This window comes from Gossypium arboreum, chromosome 7, assembly GCF_025698485.1.
Source record: "Gossypium arboreum isolate Shixiya-1 chromosome 7, ASM2569848v2, whole genome shotgun sequence".
Taxonomy (NCBI): Eukaryota; Viridiplantae; Streptophyta; class Magnoliopsida; order Malvales; family Malvaceae; genus Gossypium; species Gossypium arboreum.
In genome coordinates this window covers 27,943,806-27,965,774 of record NC_069076.1, presented here as the reverse complement: position 1 = coordinate 27,965,774, position 21,969 = coordinate 27,943,806, and the positions used below count along the sequence as shown (strand labels likewise).

Here is a 21,969-nt window from a genome sequence, read left to right as displayed (position 1 = left end):
TAATATCACTAACTAAATTTGAACACAATAATTATAAGTCAACTTATAATAAATTCAGCTAGCTCAAATAGTCAAAAACACTTAGTGAGCTAAATTGAGCTGGGAATTCAGCATGAGCTGTAACAAACTTAGTTATAAGCTAGACTAATACTTAATTTATTGAAATGAAAAAGAAATGAGCTGAAACGAGCTAAATTCGAGCTCAAACGAGCTAAAACGAGCTCAAGTGAGCTGATGGAAACTGAATGGCGCATGGGGGAGCTGAAGAGGAGCTGAGGTCGGATTGCAAAATGGTGCATGGAGTCTTCAAGGAGTTATTCTTAGCTCCTCCAATGTTATAGAGCTGGTTATCATCCCAAATGCGCATCACAAAGGCTGATATAGCATCTTGAAGTTTCTTGGTTCGAGCTCGGGTCATGGGACCTTTTGGCAGCTCAATAGATCCTTGGTGTGCATTCGAGGATGCCTCGGGTGTGCTCACATCAATCCCGTAGGCTTCGTGCTGGTAATATATATATATCCGGGTTAAATCTTGTAGGCTTCGTGCTGGTAATATATATCCGGGTTAAATCCCGCAGGCTTCGTGCTAGTAAGATATATATCCGGGTTAAATCCCGCAGGCTTAGTGCTGGTACTATAGCCAGGCTTAAAGTTCCGCAGGCTTTGAGCTAGTGACTGGATTCGGGTTTTGAAACCTAGTAGGCTTAACGCCGGTGATTCGAATAAGATTACAAATTCAAATGTTCAAAGCAAACTATTATTGATTATGTATGATACATGGTAATGACCAGGTACGTATTATGTATTTATATGTGAATTGATTGCAAGGTGAGTCATTAGTATCAAATAACGATAAAATTGTGTGGATGATTAATATATCTATGAATAAGAGAAATGATCTATTCGGTCAATGTCTGTCATTATATGAAAATATGTGAATTAAATTAGTTGTATGAGCCATAAAGTAAAGTGAAGCATGTGCTAAAAATTTCTTTGTGTATTTATATTTGGCCAATAGGCTTTATATGTGGTATACTTGTGTATATTCAGCTGAGTGATTGTAATTAGAATACGAGTTTTGTGATATTTAATGTTCGTTTTATATGATACGTTTTGATTGTTTGAAATGCTTAAAACTTACTAAGCATAGTAATACTTACTTTGTTGCCTTAATTCTGTATTTTATAGATCTTGTTCGTCAGCTACGGTCTCGGGAATCTCAAAGTCAAAGTCGTCCACACTATCTAAGCCTTTTGGTACTCTAGTAGTTAAATTTCGATAATGGCATGTATAGGCTTGACTTTTTGTTGTTAAATAATTATCTTTTTGATGATGTATATATGTATAGCCATGCAAAAATGGCTTGATAAGTTACTATATGTGTTCCAAATGGTTAATGTGAATGTGTGGTTGAGATTTGATTAATGTTTTCAATGTTTGATGTGAATTGAACTTAAGAATGAATCACTATACCTAATTATCTTGATATGACTCTTTTGTAGAAGGTAATACTCTTTAACCCTCCAGCGATGGGTACGGGTTAGGGGTGTTATAAACACAAACCTCTTCGATCACTCTTTTTTTTTTCAATTTTGATTTTTTTTTCAATACATATAAACTCAATACAACTTGAATTACAATAAATTTTTTTTGAATTTTTTTGTACTTACTCTGGTACTTCACGAACTATTCTGAGATAGTCACGAACGTCCGTACTTCTCATTTTTGTAGCTCTGATACAAAATGATACGATCCACTTTGGGGAGAGTCGAGTCGTATGCTAGTTTGCCCGATCATCTAAGAGAAGGTTTCGTTTGACTTGTTTAGAGATGATACTCTTAAGTTAATGAATGCGGAAGCTATTGAAAAGGGTTTCTAAGATAGGTTTATGGATATGAATTTTATATATATTCGATTAAAGAAAATAAGGCGAAAAGGCATATGGAATAAGAATGAAATGGATTTTAGGTTCAAGAAAGGAATGGAAAATTTGGCTAACAATAAAATAAAGGATAGTGATGGAATGGAGTGAAACGAACTCAAAAGCAAGTAAGAACCAATACTAAAGAGTATTGACCCAAATACTTATAGGCTTTCAAGGTGGAAGGATGAAAGTGATAAAATCTCACCCACTACTTAAAGGAGTAGGAACCTCGGTATAAAAGGTGAACGCCACACTATGAAGTACTGGATAGAGAAGAAAATAGGTTGATGCCACTAGGCTTCCTAGATAAGCCAACAAGTATTCAATGAAATATGAGAGAAAGATTTCTCACAAAATGATGTAAATTTTCATTAAAGTGTCAAAAGTCCAAAAAAATTCTCCTCTTTGAAATGGCTGGTTACACTTATTTATAGGTATAGAAAAGCTAGCTGAAAAGTCACAACTTAATGTACTAATTAAATCTGAAATTAAACTCAAGACTTTTGAAATTCTTGTAACTAATAACTCCTTGCTTGAATTCATTTAAATTCAACTAAATGAATATCCATGAATGCTTGAAAAATGTCTCTTGAGTTGTCCCTTGGCTAGCCGAAAAGACACCAACAACTAAATGTTGTTTTGAATGCTTGTTTTCATCTTTGAATTAGCAAAAACTGCTGGTAGATGAAACGAATTGCTGCCAAATTTAAGAGGAGTTAAAAATGCCCCTTAAATCTCCTTAATTGATGTATAAAAAATCCCTTGTAATAGCCACTTCATTTGTAACCAAAAATAACTTAAAAAGTCACTTTATTTAATGTGTAACAGCCCTTGTAATGTAACGGTTATGATTTGAAAAGACTCCTGCAATAAACACATTAAATAAACACAAGTAACATTTATTAAACTTAAACACACTAAACACTTGACTTCAATAAATAAACTAAAAGCAAAGTCATCAATTAATGCAGCAACTAATTTAATTAAACAAGCAAAATTAAATAAACTTATTGATATGACCACACCTCTCGAGTTGCCAGTGCCAATGTAGATCCTCTCGAGTTGCCCGTAGGACCGATTACCTAAGCTCGAGCAAAGAGATTCAAAGACGCAACAACAGCCTTAGTTGATAGAGTTTGGGGTGAAACCGTTGCTGGACTTATCAAAAGCTCTTGGATCAGCAAGCCGAGCGACCCATGCATTCTTGATACGATCTGTCTCAGGAGAGTCTAGTCATATTCGTAGTTGCCCAATCGTCGACAAGAAGTTACGTAAAGTTTATTTGAAGGAGTTGGATAGTTGAAGAAAGGCTAAGATAGAAAGAGGGGTTCGAACGAAATTGATGTGAGCATGTCCGGGGCATCTTCGAGTGCAAACCAAGATCTAAACGAGCTGCCTAAAGGACCTATAACTCAAGCTCATGCTAAACATTTCCTAGAAGCTATTTTAGCTTCTAATACAAAACCTTGGTTCGAAACAAGGGCCAATGCTCACAAAATCAGCTTGAAGCAACTATCCAAAGGACCCATGCATTGTTGGCAAGCTGATCCTAGCTCATTTCCAGCTCCTCGAGCTCCGTCCAGTTCAACTCAGCTCATTTGAGCTCGTTTTAGCTCGTTTGAGCTCAACCGAGCTTACTTTCAGCTCTTTCTTTCTTCCTTTCAATAAACTAAGTCTTAATTTAGTTTATAATTAAGTTTGCTACAGCTCATGCCGAAACCCCTAGCTCAATTTCAACTCATTAAGTGTTTTGACTATTTTTGAGCTAGCCGAATTTACTTCATAAGTTGACTTATAATTATTATGTCTAAATTTAATTATTGCTTTTAAATTGTTTAGTTATTAATTTAAATTATGATTTTTTATGAATAGTTATCTTTTAATTAATTGTGTGTTAATTCATGTAGGTTAGCCGAATGTGGAAGGTACATTCATGAAGAGATGCATGAACGGGAAAGTTCAACGAATGAGAAGATTCATGCACGGCCTGGTTCAATGCTTGGAGGGAATTAAGTTCATGTACATGGGAAGTTAATTACATGCATGTGGATTAAGAAGATACATTCACTTTGGACGGTACACATGCATGAATGAAGGCATTTATTGCATGTTCATGTACGGCCAGATTCAAGCTCCCTTCTAGTTCATGCATGGCCGAACGTATGTGGGTGAAATACATGAATTGTTTGCTGTCCAAATGACTTCCCTAAGCACCTATTCAGCCAAGAGACACTTTTTGATTGATCCATTCCTTCCATGGCCGAATCTAGACAAGCTATTGAGTTCCCAAGACTACACATTCATCTAAGATGCTTTGCTTACACATGAAGCTGTCCAATGGAGTTCCCATCAGCCGAATTTAGTCCTAGCACATTAAAGACTTGTTCTAGATTATTCTGGGGCATTCATAGCTGAATTTAATTAGTCTTTAAGTTATTAGTTTGACCATTTGGCTACTACTTATTAGCCTATAAATAGTTTGCACATTTCATTGTAAAGGGACTTTTTGCCAAAATTGTTAATGAACATTTGTTCTTGTGAGGTTGCTTCCTCTCATATCTCGTACAAGTTTCGAAAGACTTATCTGGCTTGTGCTAGTGGCGTCAATCGTCTTGTTTGAACTTATCACCAATCTTGGTGTGGCGTTCACCTATCCATCTATCCATCTTTTCACCTTAACAATATAGGAACTAGGGTGACACTTCTTAGTGTTGAATCATTCCTGACGTTAAGTTCGTTTTCCGTTCCCATCCTTAACGACTCTCTCGAATGACGATCGAGCAACTAAGTGAATTCGACTCATCATCCCGAGTCGGATCACATCATTTGGTATCAGAGCTTGTAAATCGAGAGGCGCCAACGTTCGTAACAAGATCGAAATAGGTTCGTAGTTAAAAAAATTCAAGTTGTAATTTTTGTTCTCTCTCTTGTAATAGTGATATTGTGAAGTATTTAAAAAAAAGAGACAAAAAAATACGAAATTAAAAAAAAAAAAGAAGAAGGAAAGTGTGTGATCAAGATCTATTCTTTTGTTTACATTTTTGTTCCGACCTTCAATCTTTCTTTCCAGCAACTTTTACCCCCCCCAAAACGCCACACTACACCAAAGACTATTTTTCTTTTAGCCTACCCGTACACCGTGACATTCTAACCTTTGTAACCATCTTGAAACCGACACCAAGGCACCAAGACAAGTCGAAAGAAACAAAATACGAGGTTACGAGAGTAAGCTTGATTGGTAAAAGGCTAGAGTGTGTGAGAACATTCGAGAGTTGAAAAGCCAAAAACGAGCGAAAACACGAGTGTGAATGGCATCATTCTTTCTTTCCGAGTGAACTCGTGAGGATGTTGTAGTGAGGACTTTGTGTCGATTTTACTTAACAATTTTCCTTTCAGCGATAACATCATGTCTCGCGAAGAATTTGCCGAATCAGAATATCAATATTTGGTGCAAGAAATGCGAAGAATGGTGACAACTAAGTTTGACAAATTGCACGAGAGATTAGATTGTGTGGAGAAAAGAGACCAACGGGCACGAATGTCATCAAGTCAAAAAGAGGATTCGAGAGCATCATGGAGATACACATCCAACGACTACTCAAGAAGAGATTACGATTGAGATTCTTTTTCATCAAGGAATTCAAGACGAAGAGAAGCCGATTTTGATTTTGAATCCTTTCGAGAAGACGTGCGAGATGAAAGATACACCTCTTCAAGAGCTCCAAAGAAAATAGCCACGGAGAGATCTTCACGAAGGATTGTTCGTGAATCATATGTAAATGATTTTTCTTCTTTTGAACAAAATGATTTCTCTCCTAAATCTTTTGTAACCTCTTGTAAAAAAGCAAGCGAGAAAAGAAGAAGACGAAAAGCAAAAAGAGATCAAAAGAAAAGAGAGGCAAGAAAAGATTATGAGAGAAAATGAGAGGATTTTGAATGAAATCGAGAGAAGAAACAAAGAAAATGAGAGAATCTTGAATGAAATCGAGAAAAGAAACAAAGAAATGAAAGAAAAAGAAAAAGAGATTGAGTGTGAAAAAGAAAATGAGATTGAAAAAGAGAATGAAAAAGAGTTTGAGAGAGAAAAAGAATGTGAACAAGAAAAAAAGTGGAAAAAGAAATTGAGATAAAAGAAACGAGTGGTTCAGAAGAAATAGAATCTAGTGAAAACGATGTTAGTGAGCAAGCGAGAATTCTTTCTACTAACACTTATGCTTGATCTTTTAGTGATCTTTCTTTTCAGGTTCCTAAAAGTCCGTGCGACCAAATCCAACTTCGATACCTTCAAAACGAGAGGCTTTTTCAGTTGTTTGAAAAAGGTTAGTCCGTGGATGACCGCCACCCATTGGAAATCGAAGGTAAGGAAGATAAGGAATCTTTGTTTATCGAATCAAGGCCGCCTGATTTAAAAATTATTCATAAAGATTTTGATGGCATAACTTCTGAAAAACTTCCATCTTTTGATCTGGCTAATTATTGTTCACATATTAATGTTAACGATGTTGATTCAATAGATGCCACGAAGATTTCATTTTATGACATGTTTTATAACGGTAATTCTGTTGATTCTGTTGGACTGGTTCATCCTGCATAAATTGTGAATGTATGTGATAAAAGGTTTTCACATTTTGATACGCATGGCTATGTAAATTCTTTGAATTCATCTTTCTGTTTAGACGTGCCTATTCAAATGATTTGTGATGGATTTGAATTTCTGAAAGGTCGCATGAACACAACTTCTTTGCTCGATATATGTGGTAAAAGATTTTTGCATGAAATATTTAATCTATTTGATTATGCTCTTCAAGAGAAATCTTTGAATTTCTACACAAAATATCCATGTTTCGGACTGCTTGTTCGACTAGGATTTGTGAAACATGAATGCTTGTGTATTTTGTCAGTTTAAAATCTCTTTGATTCACTTTTGCGACCTATCTGTGAAAATGAAATTTTTGTTGCAATTTGGGATAAGTGATCAAAACCGAGTCGTTAAGCTGGGAGTAAGCCAATTCGAGTTGTTTCCAAGAAAAGGTAAGCATTGTGATCTTATTGTAAGTAACTTTGTTTTACCTTCTCATCTTCTTCGAGTCTTATCTCTATTTTTGGAAATTAAGCATGTGGCTATTACAAAATCAAAACCTAGTTTTTGATTCTGAAAATTTTAATTTTGATCCCGGCATTAGTTTATTTGCCCAACTTTGGATTAAGAAGCTGGAGCGGGATTGTATGTTCTTCTTTCGGTGTTTCCTTAAACTTCATTATTTTGTTGTTGAAACTTTGAAATGGCCTATCCAAAAAGAGGAAGGACATATGACTAATATTTTGTCTTTTCGAGTCTTGTGTGACTTTCAGGTTATTGTGAGCCATTCTACCCCATTCGAAGACCAAGGGTCTAGTGACGCCGAAAGCTTTTTCGCAAGCAAATGGCCCGACTTGAGGACAGGTCGCTTTGAAGACGGGGGGAATGATGTGAGCACGCCCGGGGCATCTTCGAGTGCAAACCAAGATCTAAACGAGCTGCCTAAAGGACCTATAACTCAAGCTCATGCTAAACATTTCCTAGAAGCTGTTTTAGCTTCTAATGCAAAACCTTGGTTCGAAACAAGGGCCAATGCTCACAAAATCAGCTTGAAGCAACTATCCAAAGACCCGTGCATTGTTGGCAAGCTGATCCTAGCTCATTTCCAGCTCCTCGAGCTCCGTCCAGTTCAACTCAGCTCATTTGAGCTCGTTTTAGCTCGTTTGAGCTCAATCGAGCTTACTTTCAGCTCTTTCTTTCTTCCTTTCAATAAACTAAGTCTTAATTTAGTTTATAATTAAGTTTGCTACAGCTCATGCCGAAACCCCTAGCTCAATTTCAACTCATTAAGTGTTTTGACTATTTTTGAGCTAGCCGAATTTACTTCATAAGTTGACTTATAATTATTATGTCTAAATTTAATTATTGCTTTTAAATTGTTTAGTTATTAATTTAAATTATGATTTTTTATGAATAGTTATCTTTTAATTAATTGTGTGTTAATTCATGTAGGTTAGTCGAATGTGGAAGGTACATTCATGAAGAGATGCATGAATGGGAAAGTTCAACGAATGAGAAGATTCATGCACGGCCTGGTTCAATGCTTGGAGGGAATTAAGTTCATGTACATGGGAAGTTAATTACATGCATGTGGATTAAGAAGATACATTCACTTTGGACGGTACACATGCATGAATGAAGGCATTTATTGCATGTTCATGTACGGCCAGATTCAAGCTCCCTTCTAGTTCATGCATGGCTGAATGTATGTGGGTGAAATACATGAATTGTTTGCTGTCCAAATGACTTCCCTAAGCACCTATTCGGCCAAGAGACACTTTTTGATTGATTCATTCCTTCCATGGCCGAATCTAGACAAGATATTGAGTTCCCAAGACTACACATTCATCCAAGATGCTTTGCTTACACATGAAGCTGTCCAATGGAGTTCCCATCAGCCGAATTTAGTCCTAGCACATTAAAGACTTGTTCTAGATTATTCTGGTGCATTCATAGCTGAATTTAATTAGTCTTTAAGTTATTAGTTTGACCATTCGGCTACTACTTATTAGCCTATAAATAGTTTGCACATTTCATTGTAAAGGGACTTTTTGCCAAAATTGTTAATGAACATTTGTTCTTGTGAGGTTGCTTCCTCTCATATCTCGTACAAGTTTCGAAAGACTTATCTGGCTTGTGCTAGTGGCGTTAATCGTCTTGTTTGAACTTATCACCAATCTTGGTGTGGAGTTCACCTATCCATCTATCCATCTTTTCACCTTAACAATATAGGAACCGGGGTGACACTTCTTAGTGTTGAATCATTCCTGACGTTAAGTTCGTTTTCCATTCCCATCCTTCGAATTATTTTCTTGTTATTCCAAACCGAGCCATTTAACCATCATCCATCTTTGCTACTAAATCGAACCTATTACTAAATTTACCCTACTTAGAAACCTTTCGCTTACCCGTATCTTTTCATTCACTTCTAGTTCTAAAACCCGAAGCACGAACGACTCTCTCGAACGACGATCGGGCAACTAAGTGAATTCGACTCATCATCCCGAGCCGGATCACATCAGAAATGGTAGGAATGAAATGGTATGAACGAATTGGTCGATTTAGGTTCGATTTGGTAAAGAAGAAATGGGTTTAAAAGAAATATGGATAGAACAAAAAGTGCAAACAAGAACCAATACCGATATGGTATCGACCCGTTGTTTATAGGCCCTTTGAGTTTGGTTTAGGTTTGGTAAAGGAGACCTCGACCCACTATCTAACAAAATAGGAACCTCGGTGTGTTGAACGCCACACTACGGATAGTGATAAGTTTAGGTTCGACAAAGAACACTGTTGACACAACTAGAACGCTAGGAATGCCAATCGAATCTTTGAACGAAATATAAGAAAAGTTTGCCTCACAATTTCAGCAGCATAACATTAACAAAAGTTTCAAAAGTCCTTTTACATGGAAATTGAACAAGTATTTATAGGCCTTACGTCTAGGTAGCTGAATGGCCTTTCATACTTACAATTTAATTAAAAGAAAATTCTAGAAAATAACTCTTAATGTGTATGACTAGATTTGGCTATGGGAATGATGGATGAATGCATCTTCATGCTTAAGTAAACACAAAATGAATGCATGATGTCCAATGGTCACTTGTAAGGTTCGGCCAACCTTGTTAAATGAAGCAATGTTTGGCCAAAAATTATGAATTAATTAGGATACTCCAAGGGCCAACATATGTGTGAAAACCGAATGTTGAAGAGTCTTCCAATGTGAACAAGGTGAACCGAATAGTCTTGCTATGTGAACATAGGTGTGAAACGAATTAAGGAGAGTCATGGGGAAGCTAATTGGCCAAGCTATCTTCATGCATGTGTGAATGTCCTTTGGCCGAATGGTCACCTTGAAGAATGAAGAGATAGCACACCATACATGTATGGAAACATTCATGAACCTTGAAGACATTGAATATGGTTATACATGCACTTAGCCGAACATGCACCTAAGAGATTCAAGTCCCCCAACCGTCCATGCACCTTTCAAAATTCATGCTTGCTTTTAATCTCCATATGTCCATTGTGTTCCTACAAGAAATGTGAACAGAATTAATTCAAGCTAATGTGAACACAAATATCAACATTAAATTCGGTTATGACAAATTTATTTATCATCAATAAACACTTTTAAGACATACTTAATATAACTAATGTGAACTAAATTTAATATGTAGGATATTAATTAACTAATTATTGAACTTATTAAATAAAAATTCAATAGTAGTCAAATGAATTCAAAGTGAACTCCACGAGCTGATGTGATACGAACCGCCTCAGGGAGAGTCGAGTCATATGCGAGTTTGCCCGATCGTCTACGAGAAAGTTCGTTCGATTTGTTCAAAAAGGATGTTTCTAAATAAATTATGCGAAAGCTATTCAAGGGGTTCAAATAAAGGGTTTAAAAAATATGAATATTAAGGTTCGGTTTAAAGTAAATGAAAGAATCGAAAGAAGGAACTCAAAAGCAAGCACGAACCAATATTAGAAAATATCGACCCAAATGCTTATAGGCTTTCAAGGCGAAAATAAAAATAATAGAACCTCAACTCGTTACTTAGCAAAGTAGGAACCTCGGTATAAGGGTGAAAGAAACAGGGTTGACGCCACTACTAGGTAGATAAGTCAACAAAGTCTCAAACAAAGTTTAGAGAAGAAAATTCTCACAAGATTAAATTCAATAAAAAATTTGGCAAAAAGTCCCTTACATTTGAAAGAAAACAAATACTTATAGGCACATAGATGACCATTCAAATTCGGCATCTAGGTGTTCACACAATAATAAAAACGTTCACACTAATGTATTAAAATAGTTCATAAATTTGGCAGATTCATGAACTAGTTGAATGGACACTTTCTTCCCCCTAAGTGTGTGCATGAATGCTTAATCATAAAGAAAGGCTTCAAGTGACTTGTATGTGCACCAAAGGTTGCATTCATCTCCTTGGGACGTTCATGCACTTGTATGGAACATGTATCCTAATAATTAAACTCTTTAATAGCATGTAGGTTCATAAATGGCAGCATGAACCTAGTAAATTCGTTCTCCCCTTTGTGCATACACTTAATTCAATCAATGTGTTGAATTATTGAGTTAATTCCTTCCTTTGGACGTTCTTGAACCCATCCATGCATGTGTAGTAGCTTATAGGTCAATTCAACGTGTGAACAGCTACTTCTTGGCGAATAAGTGCCTTGGAAAGTTAGGAGACAGCCACCATAGATGCACTTAAGCCATTCATGCATTCTATCATCCCATGCATTTGAGCCATTCATGGACTAGCCTTTAATGTCCATACATGCATTCAACACATGCATGAATTTGTAGAAACCTTGCATCTAGCCGTACATGCACCATCATTTAATACTTCTTCATTCATGAGTGTGGAATGCCCAAAAGAGATGTTTCTTCATCCATACATTGTACCGTCCAAAGGGATGTACCTACATGAAATAAACAAGTCAATAAGATATCTCATGAACACTCATAAATTCGGCATGATGTGAACACATTAATGTCATGCATTAATTCAGCTATGTGAACATAATCAATTTATGTAATGATTATGACATATTAATAACAAATATTAATATAAGACAAGTTTAATGCTTAAATAAATATGTGCAAATTTTTATTTAATGCATTAAAGACAAAACCGAGTTTAAACTAAAATGAGCTAAGCTTTAGCTCGTGAGCTAAAGTTGAGCTGAGGCTAAACTCCTAAGTGAAGTTGAGCTAAGGTTTAGCTCGTGAGTTGAAAGTGAGCTAGGAGTGAGCTCGGTTTAGCTCAGACAAGATGGATTGAGCTCGAATAAGCTGGATTTGAGCTGGACGGAGCTTGTGGAGCTGGAAACGAGCTAGGATCAGCTTGCCAACATGTCATTGCTCGGCTTGACAGACTTGCTATATAAAGTTCGCGGGGCGTGCTCATATCATTCCCTCTCTTTTAGGCGACTTGTCCTCAAGTCGAGCTGTTTATCCATGGGAGAACTTTGACTCATGCATGGTTTTCCTCGATCAAATGGGATGGAAGATGTCACACAAACTTGAAAAATTCTTACCACAGCCGGTAAAAAGAAACTCAAATGAGTCAAATTCAAATGTGTTCTATAGTTCATAAAATATTCATTCAATCGAACATATGCCAAAAATCTCTATTGGACAAAGCAAGCATACGTAAATTTATCAAAGAGTTTCGTTAGACCATCGTTACAAACATGAAAACTAAGTTGGATCAAGGGATAATTGGTTGAAAATGATGGTAGGCACTTAAACACATTATTCCTCATCCAAAACATTTTAATTTCTTTAATCGAATATAGTAACTCATTTGGTCCCTTGTCTTGCTCATGCAAGGTATGCCATGGCCAAAAGTATGCTAACTCTTCCTTTCGTTTTTGAACAACATGAGGGGAGTCTCCAAATTCCAACGTAATAATCACATCATCACAATGCCAAAAGGGAAAATCCATCACATCAAAGTATAAATAATTTCCAAACAACCAATCAATGGAATTTTTAACTTCAATCGAATTGAGCAAAGATATTTGAAAATTTTCAGATGACTTACCTTGACGAATATGAAGAGAAGACAATTGAGGATTGGGTTTACCTTTCTCAGTCAAAATGAATCTTCTCTCTTTGGATAGATAACGTAAGACAAACCTATTACTCCGATAAATTTGAATAGGTGGTGACGCACCATGACATGTCTTGCTCCTCGAGGGGTGGAATTCACAAAAATAAGACTGGTTAGTATTATCAAAAACTATGGACTTAAATGGAAAAGGAAAGTTACCATGGAAATTTGATTCAATTCCAAAAACATAGGTTGGCCTTACCTTCTCAAAATGAAACAAAAATTTCAGATGTGGCCAAACAAGGTGATTAATAAATGAATCAAAATTGAAACCCAAATCATTGAATTTCACCTTCTTATCAAAAGTTTGAACATCAAGCAAACATATTTTAATTGCAAATGATGCAAAGTGCTTAATGTTTCCATAAAATGAATTCATGTAGCAAATACCAGGCTTGAACACACGAACTTGTTTAGGAATTCCAACAAGCAACATATTAGAAAAAGATATAATCAACTCACCACACGAATTATATTTCACTAGTTTAAACACACATGTTGATTTGACAAAACCGAGCATACCAAAATGCAAAGGTTTATACTTCATGAGTATTAATCGGGAATGCAAATCACTACATGGAAATTTCACACAAAAACTCAAAGATTGTTCATGAAGAACACAATTGCACATATCATGTGAAGATCTTTTAACATGGATGCCAAACAAAGAATTTTTAATGAACATGCAACTTTTCAAACAGGCAGATTTATCACAAATCAATTGAGCAGGCATATTTAAACATAAAGATTTAACACATGAGTTCAAAAAGTTTGCAGGGTCAAACACATCAGAATTTTTACGTGACAGACTTTGATCAAACATGTTCAAATTTCGCTTAGAGCAAACTAATCCAATGTTGTCAACAAATTTTCCAATGTAGTAATCGTCATAAGAAAAGCTGTATATGGCACCTTTTAAAACAAATTCGTTAACAACAGTAAGTGAACAAAAATTATCCAAATCAAATGACTTTGATTAGATAAACAAAGAATCCTTACCTTCCTTACCTTCGATCGCAAGTGGGTGGTAGTCATTAGCGAACTTACCTTTTTCGAACAACCTAAAACACCTCTCGTTTGGAAGGTAATGTAGATGGAATTGGTCGCACAAACTTCTAGGAACCTGAAAAGTTAATTCACAAGAAGATCGAACAAGTGGGTTAGTAGAAATAATCCTCACTTGCTCACTTCTTTTCTTACTCAATTCTTTTTCTTCTGAATCACTCGTTTCTTTTGTTTCAATTTCTTTTTCATCTTCTTTTTCACTCTCAAATTTCTTTTCGTTCTCTTTTTCAATCTCATTTTCTTTTTCATTTTCTTTTTTCTTTTCAAAGGCTTTTTCAAGTTCTCTCAAGATTCGCTCATTTTCTCTCTTACTTGCCTCTTGCCTCTCTTTTCTTTTTATTTCATTTTCTTTTTCTTCTTTTGCTTTTTCTTTTCTTTTCTTTGTTTTCTCTTTACAAGAATGTACAAAAGAACGATGAGAATACAAATCTTGTTCGAAAGATGAAGAACTATTTGCATATGATTCACAATCAAAACTTCGTGAAGAATACTCCAAGTAAGATTTCTTTGAAGATCTAGTAGGAGTATGTCTTTCTCTTCGAACGCCATCTTGGAACTAATCAAAATCGTAATCGGCTTCTCGTCTTCTCAAATTTCTTGATGAAAAGGACTTTCGATCGAAGTCACTTCTCGAATTTGTTGATGAATATGAGTCATAGTATGAATCTCTTTGTCTCGACGTAGATGGAGAAAATGAGTCACGATTGGAACTTTTTTTCAGGTAGTAGTCGGGGGTATATCTCCGTGGGGTTCTTGGTTCCGTTTTACGACTTGAAGAAACTCGATCACTTTGGTCTTGTTTAGTCGCCATTCTTCGCATTTCTTGCACCAAGTATTGGTATTCCGATTCGGTGAACTCTTCGCGTGACATGATTTTTGTTGCTAAAAAGAAAATGTTAGATCACAAAACAAAATAAAAAAAATTAAGTACCTCACCACAAACCTCACAATTTTGCTCGGAAAGAAGAAGAGAAAAAAGGTGTCACTCCCGCTCGTGTTTACACTCGTTTGGCTTTTACCTCCACTCGAATGATCTCACTCACTCATGCCTTTTTCCGCTCCTTTCTCCTCTTATAACCTTGTAACAGACTTAGTATGACTTGATCTCTAGTATTGTGGGTCGGTTTCAAATGGTTTTACAAAGGATAACATATGAGGGGTTACGGGTTGGCTAAAAGAAAAGGAAATTGGGTAAAAAAAAAAGTGTGGCGTGGATGAGATTAGAATAGAAGATGAATCAGGAACGATATCAAACCAAGGGCTTTGACATTCGAACAACAATTGAATTGCATTAAACACTTTTTTTTCAGATTTTTTTTTCTTTTCGAAATTTTTTTTTGAATTTTTTTTCGAATTTTTTTTTACTTGTATAACTTTTTTTTGTACTATATTGACAAACTAAATACAATAAAATACTTTTGTACATGATTTTTTTCTTCGATTCGTAGATTTTTGTTTTTATAGCAACATGACTAACTAATCAAAATAAGAAAACTTCAGTATACGAAATTTTTTTCTATACTCTTTTTTTTTCCGGATCCTACTTACTTGCGTTCACTTGGACTTAGCCTAGGATTAATTTCGTCGCACGATTTTCTTGTTTTAGTAGCTCTGATACCAAATGATACGAACCGCCTCGGGAAGAGTCGAGTCGTATGCGAGTTTGCCCGATCGTCTACGAGAAAGTATCATTTGGTTTGTTCAAAAATGATGTTTCTAAATAAATTATGCGAAAGCTATTCAAGAGGTTCAAATGAAGGGTTTAAAAAATATGAATATTAAGGTTCGGTTTAAAGTAAATGAAAGAATGGAAAGAAGGAACTCAAAAGCAAGCACGAACCAATATTAGAAAATATCGACCCAAATGCTTATAGGCTTTCAAGGCAAAAATGAAAATAATAGAACCTCGACCCGTTACTTAGCAAAGTAGGAACCTCGGTATAAGGGTGAAAGAAACAGGGTTGATGCCACTACTAGGTAGATAAGTCAACAAAGTCTCAAACAAAGTTTAGAGAAGAAAATTCTCACAAGATTAAATTCAATAAAAAATTTGGCAAAAAGTCCCTTACAATTGAAAGAAAACAAATACTTATAGGCACATAGATGACCATTCAAATTCGGCATCTAGGTGTTCACACAATAATAAAACGTTCACACTAATGTATTAAAATAGTTCATAAATTTGGCGATTCATGAACTAGTTGAATGGACACTTTCTTCCCCCTAAGTGTGTGCATGAATGCTTAATCATAAAGAAAGGCTTCAAGTGACTTGTATGTGCACCAAAGGTTGCATTCATCTCCTTGGGACGTTCATGCACTTGTATGGAACATGTATCCTAATAATTAAACTCTTTAATAGCATGTAGGTTCATAAATGGCAGCATGAACCTAGTAAATTCGTTCTCCCCTTTGTGCATACACTTAATTCAATCAATGTGTTGAATTATTGAGTTAATTCCTTCCTTTGGACGTTCTTGAACCCATCCATGCATGTGTAGTAGCTTATAGGTCAATTCAACGTGTGAACAGCTACTTCTTGGCCGAATAAGTGCCTTGGAAAGTTAGGAGACAGCCACCATAGATGCACTTAAGCCATTCATGCATTCTATCATCCCATGCATTTGAGCCATTCATGGACTAGCCTTTAATGTCCATACATGCATTCAACACATGCATGAATTTGTAGAAACCTTGCATCTAGCCGTACATGCACCAGCATTTAATACTTCTTCATTCATGAGTGTGGAATGCCCAAAAGAGATGTTTCTTCATCCATACATTGTACCGTCCAAAGGGATGTACCTACATGAAATAAACAAGTCAATAAGATATCTCATGAACACTCATAAATTCGGCATGATGTGAACACATTAATGTCATGCATTAATTCAGCTATGTGAACATAATCAATTTATGTAATGATTATGACATATTAATAACAAATATTAATATAAGACAAGTTTAATGCTTAAATAAATATGTGCAAATTTTTATTTAATGCATTAAAGACAAAACCGAGTTTAAACTAAAATGAGCTAAGCTTTAGCTCGTGAGCTAAAGTTGAGCTGAGGCTAAACTCCTAAGCTGAAGTTGAGCTAAGGTTTAGCTCGTGAGTTGAAAGTGAGCTAGGAGTGAGCTCGGTTTAGCTCAGACAAGATGGATTGAGCTCGAATAAGCTGGATTTGAGCTGGACGGAGCTTGTGGAGCTGGAAACGAGCTAGGATCAGTTTGCCAACATGTCATTGCTCGGCTTGACAGACTTGCTATATAAAGTTCGCGGGGCGTGCTCATATCATGATGTTTAATTCATGAGCTAAACCCGAGCGGGGCTTAAACTCTGAGCTGATAATGAGCTGGATCCGAGCTAATGAGCTAGTGTGGAGCTACATGGGAGCTAACTTGAGCTAAAGGTGAGCTCTGTGAGCTGAATTGAACTTGTAGAAAAGTTTGGCATGGATTCCCAAGATTGCCACCAGTTAGTTCGATAGGTCTAGCATTGACATCATCCCACACTTGCTGAACTAAAGCTATAATAGCTTCTTTAAATTGTTTTGCACGAGCCCTTGTGATCGGCCCTTGAGGTAGCACCATCGGATCTCGGCTTAGACTGGACTTATGGGAAGGCGTGATTGTATCATCCTCCCCCTCTTAAAATTGACTTGTCCTCAAGTTAGTATCTACATCGAAAGGAGTTAAGTCAGAGACATTAAAACTAGCACTAACATTGTACTCACCCGGTAAGTCAGGCTTATATGAATTTTCATTGATTCGCTCGATGACTTGAAAGGGGCCATCTCCTCGCGGCAGCAACTTTGATCTTCGTTGAGCCGAAAACCTTTCTTTTCTCATGTGCACCCAGACCCAGTCTCCTGGTTCAAATACAACTCTTTTTCATCCTTTGTTGGCTCGTTGGACATATTGCTCGGTTCGAGATTCAATATTCTCTCGAACTTTCCTATGCAGTTCCTTGACAAATTCAGCCTTTTTCCTTGCATCTATATGGACAAATTGATCAATAGGAAAAGGTAATAAATCAAGAGGAGTAAGAGGATTAAATCCATAGACAATCTCAAAAGGAGAAAATTTGGTTGCCGAGTGAACAGAGCGATTATAAGCGAACTCGATGTGGGGTAAGCATTCTTCCCACGTCTTGAGGTTCTTTCATACCAACGCTCGCAACAAAGTTGACAAAACTCGGTTTACCACCTCAGTCTGGCCATCCGTTTGGGGATGACAAGTGGTTGAAAACAATAATTTAGTCCCAAGTTTTCCCCATAGTGTCCGCCAAAAATAACTCAAGAGCTTTGTATCTCGATAGGAAATGATCTTTCTCGGTAATCAATGCAGTCGTACAATTTCCCTAAAAAACAAATTAGCAATATGTACAGCATCATCAGTTTTAGCACAAGAAATAAAATGTGACATTTTAGAGAATCTATCAACTACAACAAAGATTGAGTCCTTCCCTGTCTTAATTTTCGGCAATCCAAGAATAAAATCCATAGAGACATCGGTCCATGGGGTGTCGGGAATGGGAAGTGGTGTGTAAAGTCCATGAGGTTGGACCTTCGACTTAGCCCGTTTACAAATTAGGCAGCATTCACAGATCCGCTCCACGTCTCTCCGCATTCGCGGCCAGTAAAAATGTTCATGGAGGGTCGACAATGTCTTGCTTATTCCAAAGTGTCCCCATCAGGCCACCACTATGCACCTCCAACACAAGTAACTCTCGAATGGAGCCTTGTGGTATACACAACCTATTTTCTTTAAAAAGAAACCTTTCGTGCCTGACAAATTTCTAAAAAGAACCATTTTCACAAGCAGCATATATAGTTCCAAAATCTTCATCATTACCATACAACTCTTTCATATGATAAAAACCAAGTAACTAAGAATCAAGAGTAGTCAATAAGGTATACCTCCATGACATTGCATCAGCCACTACATTTTCTTTACCGTTCTTGTATTTGATGACGCAGGAAAATGATTCTAAATACTCGACCTATTTCGCATGTCGTTTGTTGAGTTTATGCTGACCTTTAATAAACTTAAGTGTTTCGTGATCGGAATGAATCACGAACTCCTGCGGTTTTAGATAGTGCTGCCAAGTTTCAAGTGATCGAATCAAGGCATACATCTTTTTGTCTTATACCGGATAATTGAGGGAAGCGCCACTTAATTTCTCACTGAAGTACGCCACTGGTCTTCCGTCTTGGGTCAACACAGCTCTGATTCCTACACCTGAGGCGTCACATTCAATTTCAAATGTTTTAGTAAAATCAGGAAGGGACAATAAAGGAGCTTTCACAAGACATTCTTTAATAAAATTAAATGAACGTTCTTGATCTTCAGACCAGTGAAATGCAGAGTTTTTCTTAATTACACTTGTTAAGGGTGCTGCAATGGTACTGAAATTGGGCACAAATCGTCGGTAGAAGCTAGCCAATCCATGGAAGCTTTGAACTTGGCTAATGCTCGTTGGGTGTGGCCATTCCTGAATCGCTCGAACCTTTTCTTGATCCACCTCCAAACCGTTGGCACTCACAACATATCCTAAAAACACAACTTTATCAGTGCAAAAAGAACACTTTTTGAGATTAGCATACAATACCTCTTTTTGTAAAGTTTCCAACACCGCACGTAAATGGGGTATGTGCTCCTCTAAAGTTTTGCTGTAAACCAAGATATCGTCAAAGTAAACAACACAAAATTTACCAATAAATGCACGTAATACATGGTTCATCAATCTCATAAAAGTACTAGGAGCATTTGTAAGGCCGAATGGCATTACCAACCATTCGTACAAACCCAATTTTGTTTTGAAGGCCGTTTTCCATTCATCGCCTTTTCGCATTCGTATTTGATGATAGCCACTTTTAAGGTCGATTTTCGTAAAAATCCGGGCACCACTTAATTCGTCAAGCATGTCGTCAAGACGAGGTATCGGGTGTCAATACTTGATAGTGATTTTGTTGATGGCGCGACAATCCACGGACATCCGCCACGACCCATCTTTCTTGGGTACAAGCAGCACCGGCATCGCACAGGGACTTAAGCTCTCTCGAATGTACCCTTTGTTTAGGAGTTCAGTAATTTGCTTTTGCAATTCCTTCATTTCTTCTAGATTACTCCGGTAAGCAGGACGGTTGGGTAATGCAGCTCCGGGTACTAAATCTATTTGATGTTCGATGCCTCAGATAGGAGGCAGCCCACTTGGTATTTCGTCCGGAAATATGTCTTCAAATTCTTGAATCAAAGTCAATACAGAAGCAGGCAAGTTTTCAGGTAATTCGTTAGCATTCAACAATGCCTCTTTGTACATAAATACATACATAGACTGTTTCAAAAACATCACTCACCGGATATCACTAACCTTCGCAAACACACTCATTTTTCCACTTTCTTTTTCCTCTCCACTTTTTACTTATTTTTGTTTCTTTTCATTTTCTCTCTCATTTTTAGCCTTTTCTCTCTCTTTTTTCTTAATTTTTTCTTTTGCACTCTTTTCTTTTTCTCTCGCTTGTTCCACTGAAAGTTTAAGTTTTTGTTGATCCTCGTACACTTGCTTCAGAGTGAGGGGTGCAAGTGTCACGTTCTTGCCAAGATGTTTGAAGGAGTATCTATTAGTGTACCCCTCATGCATCACTCGTCGGTCGAACTGCCATGGTCGCCCTAGAAGTAAGTGACCCGCGTGCATCGGCACTACATCGCATAATACTTCATCAGAATATTTCCCGATGCTAATGGACACTAGGACTTGTTTCGTCACTTTGAGTTCCCCGCCATCGTTAAGCCACTGAAGCTTGTATGGATTCGAGTGCTTGGTGGTTGATAGCCCCAACATTTCTACCATGAGGGTGCTTGCCACATTTGTGCAACTCCCTCATCGATTATGATGCTACACACTTTCCCTTGCACTTGACATCTCGAATGAAAAATGTTCTCGCGTTGTTGTTCATTTTCCACACTTTGGAGACTTAGGCTTCGCTTGACGACGAGTAACTCGCCTTCAACGGGTTGTTCTAAGTCCTCCTCGACTTCGAAAGTCGATTCACTCTTGTTCTCTTCCTCGTCCTCCATTTCAATCTCGCCTCGGCCCTTATCACCATGGTACGTCTATTCGGGCACTAACTCGCTATATGTCCATGACCAAGACACTTGAAGCACTTTATGTCCCTTGAACGGGCAGTGGAACTTTCAGGAGCCTTTCCTTTAATTGACTCGGCAATAGGCTTATTCGCCTTAGATATTGTTGAAGAATCCTTCGTTTGATTTGTTGGAAAACCCTTGCTTGTGCTTTGGCCCCACTTAGAAGGATTGGTATTAGGATAGGCTCGGGTGGTATCTTTTCGCTTCAACTGCTTCTCCACCTTGATGCCATGTGGACCATGTCCACAACCTTAATGTAATGCTGCAGTTCTACGACATTTGCAATCTCTCGATTAAGTCCCGCTAGAAAGCGAGCCATTGTGGCTTCTCGATCTTCTTGTACATCGGCACGGATCATAGCCACTTCCATTTCTTTATAATAATCTTCCACACTCTTTGTCCCTTGGATGAGATTTTGGAGTTTTTGATGCAACTCTCGATGATAGTAGGATGGAATGAATCGTTGTCGCATAACCGCCTTCATTTCAGTCCAAGTGGAAATGGGGTGCTCTCCATTACGCCTCTGACTAGTGGTCAACTGATCCCACCATAACATTGCGTAATCTGAAAACTCAATTGCAGTGAGTTTGACTTTCTTATTTTCAGAGTAGTTATGACATTCGAACACTAGTTCGATTTTCTTCTCCCACTCAAGGTACGCCTCGGGATCAGATTTTCCTTGGAAAGGAGGAATGGAGAGTTTGATATTCTTCAAGTCATCATCTTCCCGCCTTCGATCTACTTGTTCGCGGTTTCGGGGACGTCTCCTTTCTAGGCTTATGTTAGACCTGTGATCGCTTTCATCTTCACTATGATCGTTAACATCATCGTCTTGAGCCCTTGGTTGTCTTTGTCGTTGATTGGGCCCTTCACGTCTTTTGCCTAGCAACTTCAGGATATTCATCGCATTGTCTTTGGGCCTCGACTTGGTATAGTCTATCTTCAAGAGGATTAAACCTTCAGTCAAGTAATTGTTCCATCTCGTGCAAAAGGGCTTGCATTTGCAAATCCGGAACTTTTCTGATTGGTTGACGCCCTTGTTGTTCTTCCATGTTTTGTCCAGTATTTTGGGACATCTATTCGTTTAAAAATAGCCTCACAAACAAA

The 21,969-nt window shown here is 37.2% G+C and overlaps 1 pseudogene; it reads right to left on the bottom strand.

Annotated features, from left to right (window-relative positions):
* Window positions 1-211: 211 nt before the first annotated feature.
* Window positions 212-21,766, bottom strand: LOC128295405 (uncharacterized; annotated as a pseudogene).
* Between the last annotated feature and the right edge of the window lie 203 nt (window positions 21,767-21,969).